Source organism: Cynocephalus volans, chromosome 5 (genome assembly GCF_027409185.1).
Source record: "Cynocephalus volans isolate mCynVol1 chromosome 5, mCynVol1.pri, whole genome shotgun sequence".
Lineage (NCBI taxonomy): Eukaryota > Metazoa > Chordata > Mammalia > Dermoptera > Cynocephalidae > Cynocephalus > Cynocephalus volans.
In genome coordinates, this window is record NC_084464.1 from 10,554,235 (window position 1) to 10,561,051 (window position 6,817).

The window sequence follows — 6,817 nt, forward strand, 5'->3', positions numbered from 1 at the left end:
AGAAGCAGGCTGGGGACAGGGGCACTGAGTACTCAGAACAATCATGCAGTGTCCTGCAGTGTGGGGAGACTTCCTGAGGCTGGGTCTCTGGACTTGGGCTTCTCAGAAAGACTGTCATTGGAAGAGACATAGAAACTCATGTTGATATTTTCAATTGTTGTCACTCCAGTTCCAGCTTCTGCCCAGGCTGAACAAGTGTCCCAAGAGCTAAGGCCATCTTCAGCTCCAGCTCCACCTCCACTGCCAGAGCCAGAGCGAAAGCAAGATCCGGAGCCCGACCCCGAGCCCGAGCCCGAGCACGAGCAAGAGCTAGACAGAGCCAGAGCAAGCTCACCTAACCACCCCTGAAACATCAAAAGAAGTGGAAGAAACACCAGCACCCAGGGGAGCCCCGCCTCCAGAGCTCCCACAAACACCCTCACCAGTCCCCACTCCAGAGCTGTCCTTCCCCTTCCCTGCCACCGTGCTTGTCCTCGTTTTTGTCTTTGTCCTGCATCTCCCAAGTTTTATCATCTTTTCTCTTCACTTATATCCCTTGTATAAAATAAAGTGTTTTAATATTTTCAAAATTACAATTCAGTGGCGTGAAGTACATTTCTCATGTGCTGCAGCCCTCACCTCTGTCTAGTGAGAGAACAGCTTCATCAGCTCTGCAGCCATTAAGCTGTCACTCCCCATCCCACCTCTCGTAGTCCCTGACAACCACTCCATTTTCTGTGTGTGTGAATTGACCTGTCGTGGATTGTTCCTATCAGTACAGTTATGTGGTCTTTTGTATCTGGCCACATAACATGAGAAGGAACTGATTAATTTTTATTTTATGTTTCCAGTAAGAGGAAAATGACAGAAAAATCAAAGACTATATGTAGAGACACAAAGCCCCGATAGTTATTATTGCCCTAATCTTGAAATAGGAACTACTTTTGAATGAGTGGAGAGCCAGATGCCACAGAGGAAAAGACTGACTTTTGCTGGTCCAAACAAACCAAGAATAATGTCCAAAGCTTAAAAGACAAACCCCAGATTGGAAAATTCTTCATGATCAGAGAAAGGGGCATTATTCCGTCGGATAACCCGGAGTCTGAAACAGCTCGAGAGCCAGGACTACAGGCACTGCCTGGACACCAGCGAGCAGGTGGGGCAGGAGGAGCTGCAGACAGAGCTGGGGGACCTGGAACGGGAGGAGGCAAGGCTGGCCCGGGAGCTGGAGGACGTGGACGTGAACCTTGCAAGGGCGGCTGCGGAGCTGCAGGCAGCCCAGGCCGAGACTGCAGAGCTGCAGCAGTGGGAGCGGTGGGTCCAGAGGGACTGCAGGGCACTGGAGTGGCAACAGCTGGGACTGTAGGATGAGCTGAGGAGCGTGGAGAACCAGCTGCGCCACGCCCGTGGGCAGCTGCACTGGCTGAAGAAAACCAACATCTTCAATGCTACGTTTAAGACCTGGGAGGAGGGCCCCTTGGGCGTCATCAGTAACTTTAGACTGGGTCCTCTCCCCCACTGTCCCCGTGCACTGGGATGAGATTAATGCTGCCTGGGGACAGACGGCACTGCTGCTGCTTGCCCTGTCCAATGTGACTGGGCTGCCGTTTCAGAGGTACAGGCTGGTCCCCTGTAGAAACCACTCCTATCTGAAGTCCTTAACAGATGGCTCCACTGAGCTGCCCCTGTTCTATTATGCGGGTGGGGTGAGTCCTTGAGTAACAGACTTGACCATGCCATGCAGGCCTTCCTGGACGGCATGCAGCAGTTCAAGGAAGAGGCTGGGAAGGGTGAGCAGGGCCTCTGCCTGCCCTACAAGAGCCACGTGGGCAAAGGCCTGCTGGAGGACGCTGGGGGCAGCAGGGAATGCTGCTCCATCACCACCCTTTGGAACACAGAGGAGCGGTGGACCAAGGCGCTCAGACTCATGCTGCTCAACCTTAAGAGGGGCCTCACTTGAGTGTCCTTAAAGTACCATCCAACATAACTTTCTCGTTGGCCAGTTAGCTTGGTGGTTAAAGCCCCCCTGTAACACCAAGGTCAAGGTTTGGATCCCCACATCGGCCAGCTGCCAAAAGCAAACCAAAAAGTAGATTTCTTTATTGTAAAAATACTATCAGATGGTAATCTGAGTACGACGTGTTTATAATTCAAAAGATGAATAGCCACACCAGATATTAACTGAAAATCAAAATAAACCATTGCCCAGAGCAAACCAAGAATCATGGCTATCCTTCCCAGCACATCTTTGTCCGCCCTTCTGTGGACCTTCCTCTCCCCTTCTCCCCCACCCAGACAAACATTGAAAACAGGGAAAATTGACAAGAGGACAAGATCCCTCCTACATAAAGGGCTGCAGGGACACAGAAGGCAAGAACTGAGGCTGGGGATAAGAGGGGCGGGGTAAGGAGAAAGGTGGACGTTTTCAGTTTGGGGTGAGAAAACAGTGATTTGAGGCCACTGATGTATGTAGTGGAGCTTTGGGGCAGGGGTTGGGGGAGAACATTCAAAGATTCAGTTTTGGCTGCCACGTATATTGTGAGCCTCTCCTCTTCCTTCCTGAGAAACTTCCAAGAAGTTTCCACATGTTCTTTCATGATGTAAAGCGAGAAGTATGTCTTCTTGGGCTGTGTCATTATGTGCAGATTAATTCTGAGGTGAGAGGGTAGGGTGGCCAAAGACTAACTGGTGACATTGTACGATAGATCAATTGAGGGGTCACAGAAAACTGAAGATTAAAAAGGAGCCAACAAGAGGCATTTTTTAAAAGGCCAGTTGTGTCTTGCCATCCCCCCACTTCTCCATTGCTCTCGGGATAAACTCCCAAATCCTTACCCTGGTCTTCAAACCTGGGTGACTTGTCCCTTACACTCCTCCCAGCTCCTCTCTGTTCCAAAAGGTGCCAATCCCGCCCTTCCTCTGCCCTTGGCCTTGCTATTCCCTGTGTGTCAACGTTTTCTAACCAAACTGTACACTTCTTGAGGGCTCACTGAGCTTTGTTGTCCAGATGACACGTAGAATCGTTCCTACATACTAAGTATCTATAAATAGAAGTGGTCATTGTGAAAGAGAACGGGAGGGCTGGCCAGTTAGCTCAGTTGGTTAGAGCACAGTCTTAGAACACCAACGAAGGCATGGGTTGGGATCCCCGTACTAACCAGACACAGGAAAAGCAGAGAGAGAGAGAGAGAGAGAGAGAATAGGGAAGCGGTTAATTTGTCACAGACTTGGAGAGAATAGAAAATTCCAATAGGAGATTGACGAAATGGATTAATGTCTAACTAAGCCTGTGACGGAATACCACTTAGGTATTAAAATCTTGTAGAAGAAAAACAACATAATACTTAATGACAATGCTTAGAATATATTAAGTAAAAAAGATGATATTATAATAAAACACATAATTTTATACTCCAAAAAGTTGGTTTTTGTTTCTGTTTTGGCAGCTGGCACGTATTGGGGTCCGAACTCTTAACCTTGGTGTTAGCAACAGAATGCTCTAACTAACGGAGCCAACTGGCCAGCCCCAGAAAAGTATTTAAAGAGAAAATATTTCCAAGAATTAAGTATCCTTTTAATATACGAAGGTATGTCCCTGAAAGTTTTGTATTTAAAGTAATTAAAATTTTCTACCTGATATTATGAAAGAGACGGGAGACTGGTTTTCAGCACTTCTATGTCACGTGTACTGGTGGTTCTAGCTACCGGGGAATAAAAAGGAAAAGGTATAAGTATTAGAAGGGAAAAAATAAAATTCTATGTATATAACATAATCATATAATATCCAAAAAGATCAACAGATAAATTATTAGAATGAATACATCAGTTAAGAAATTCCCTGGCTACAAAATCAATACAAAAATCAAATATATTTCTCTATCTAAGCAACAATTAGAAAAATAAATTTAAAATAGTTTAAATCATTAAATAACAAGAGTCATCTGACAAAAAGCCCTTTGCACACAATATCATGTTATCAATTGCCTCTAGAATAGGGGTTGGCAAGCTTTTACTGTAAAAGGCCCCATAGAAAATGTTTTAGGATTTTTGGTCCATGTGGTTTCTGTTGCCTTTAGAGTGTAAAAAGCAGCCAGAGAAAATATGTGAATGAAGTGGGCATGGCTGTGTTCTAAGGAAACTGTATTTACCAGAACAGGCAGGAGGCTGGATCTGACTCGGGGCCCTAAAAGACGGATTCTGTCAATCTTGTCTGCAGTTACATAGCCAACTTGAAGGAGTTCCCACTGCCCAAATTTGGGACAATTTGAGCATCACGAAGAAAAGATAGTAATAACTTCTTATAAAACATTGAAAAAAAAATCCACAAATCCTTAATGATACTGGAAACGAAGGGGGCGAAACACTTATTTGTCATGATTTGAGATGACTCACATGGCTAATTCTTACTTTAAAATCCAGCACTGAAAAATGGAAAAGAAGAGAAAGATTTAAAAATCATAAAAAATTCAACATTGAAAGGGAAAATGATGAAGTATGCCCTGTTTTAGGAGGAACTGCAGTTTATCCCCAGATGAGAAGAGAAAATTCCTTATAGAAAAATGACACCTAGGGGGCTGGCTGGTTAGCTCAGTTGTTTAGAGCACAGCCTTGTAGCACCAAGGTCATGGGTTAAGATCCCGGTACTGGCCAGTCAAAAAAAAAAAAGAAAAAAGAAAAGAAAAGAAAAGGAAAGAAAAGAAAAAAGTGCCATCTAATAAATGTAGAATGAACAATAAAATCATCGACTAAGGTTTTGATAAGTGAAGCTGGAAAGAGGGTCTTGGGAAGCAGATACTTGCATAGCACCAAAGTACCCACAGACAAATGGCTGGCTCACTGACCATCCTTCATACTGAAGAAGTTTGCTGTCAACTTGAACCAGGTTATCAAATTTAACATCACTAACAAATAAAAATAAGTTAAACAAATTTAACATCACTAGCAGTGAGGCAATCTACCATTCTATTCCATACCTCTTGCCAGGATGTATTCACCTCCTGACATCGTCCAGACTGTATTCTTGCCAGAAAAAAGTTTTATTTAACCTTTCTAAGCCGTTAGACCTATATTCAGCTTATTGGAACAAGTTAAATGCCATCACAAAGAAATTATGAGATTGCTCCAGAATGACATTTTTTTTTTAATAAGACAACAGACCTGGTTTTCAAAAAGTCATTTTTTTTAAAGTAGGGGGAAAGCGTAGTGGATTGAATTGTGTCCGCCCAAACTCACTGAGGCTTGACTTGTACTCCCCAGGTTTTCTGTAGTAGAAACTTACGAGTCCAAGCGGGCGTGTGAGCTCCAGGGTGAGCAGGTGAATCCAGAGAACGAGGCGGCGTTGGAGGCGCGGGTCAGGGAGACGGGCGTCCGCCTGGTGCAGGTGGAGGGGCAGAGGAAGGACGGCGGGCCAGCCCCAGGCCGGGTGGGCAGCCCGCCGCCGGCCGGCTCGGAGGTGCTCTCGGGCGGCTGCCCCAGGACGTCTACGAGCACCAGGGGATCCCACTGTGGCAGCGCGCGGGCCGCCTGCGAGATCCGCCTGCCCATGACCTTCGGCGGCCTGAACCGCGGCTTCCCGACGCCCGCTGCAGCTCGCGGCGCGGCGCCCAGGCCGCCATGGCCCCGCTGCACAGCCGCCCGCTGCGGCGAGAAGAGCGAGCTGCGCGTGGACGGGTCGCCGCTGACGGGAGCCGCCGCCGCTGCTGCTCGCGCTGCAGCCTCCGGGCCCGGCCTGCAGGAGGCGCTGCCGCTGCCCAGCCCCGGCGGCGCCCGCGAAGATCGCGCTGCTCAAGTTCAGCTCGCAGCGCACCGCCGCCACCGTGCCCCCAAAGGCCCTAGCGGGAGGGCTTTCACGCCTCTGTGCAGCTTAGGTGGCCGTGGAGTGGCTCAAGCCAGGCCCGAAGCAGCGACTCCGCCAGCAGCTTGCGGGTCCCTCACTGCGGTGCCTACAGCCGCAGGGCAGCCGATTGGCCTTGGCTAGGGACAGGCTAGGGTCCCAAGGGGCTCGGGCTGCCCTCCAGCTGCTGTGCTAACAAATGAGGCTGGGCAGCCCGGTGTTCCTCACCAAGTGTTTGGGCACAGGACCTGCTGGCTGGCACCACTTCTGGTACCAGGCGGTGATCCCTGGTCATCCAGTGCCTTTCAGAGGCCTTATCTGGGTTGCGCTGGCCGCAGATGGGCAGCACGGGCATGACGTAGCCAAGGATGCGGCGTCCGCACAGCTGCTGGAGGCACTGAGTGAGTCTGGGGCCGGCTTCTTGTGGTCTGCTGGGGCTGAGCCAGGTGCCATCATGAAGCAGTGACCCCGTCCTTCACAGGCAGCCTAAACAAGGAGGGCAGAGCCTGTGTCAGTCTCCAGCCCAGCAGGCCTGGGTGGCCACTGTCTGATCCCATTGGGGGAGGGGCGGGGTCCTGCCGCATGTGTGACACAGCCTCCCTGCTCGGGCAGGGCCTCATAGCACCTGGGTGGCTCGGGTTTGGCTTATGTGGTGGTGAAGGACCTTGCCCTCCCCCTCCCAGCCCAGGGTCAGACCTGACCCCATGGTGACACCCACACCTACCTTTGTCCCCTCACCCCTCTTTCTCCCACAGCTCAGTATGAATCATGGTTATTTTCTTGATTTCTTTTGGTTGGATTTTATTTGCGGGGCCGGCTGAACCAAAGGGTCAGAAATCCTGCCTTCATCCCCACTTCTTGACATCTGGGTTTGGCTTATGTATAGTTTTGAGTTTCTCTATGCTGCTTCTATTTATATTAAATCCCTGTTTGCTGTAAAAAAAAATAAAGAAAGAAAGAAAAGAAAAGAAAGAAAGAAAAAGAAAAAGGAAAAAGAAAGAAACT

At 48.8% G+C, this 6,817-nt stretch overlaps 1 pseudogene; it reads left to right on the forward strand.

Moving 5' to 3' along the window:
• Positions 1 to 5,263: 5,263 nt before the first annotated feature.
• LOC134377766 (dead end protein homolog 1-like) lies at positions 5,264 to 6,278 on the forward strand (annotated as a pseudogene).
• Positions 6,279 to 6,817: the final 539 nt, after the last annotated feature.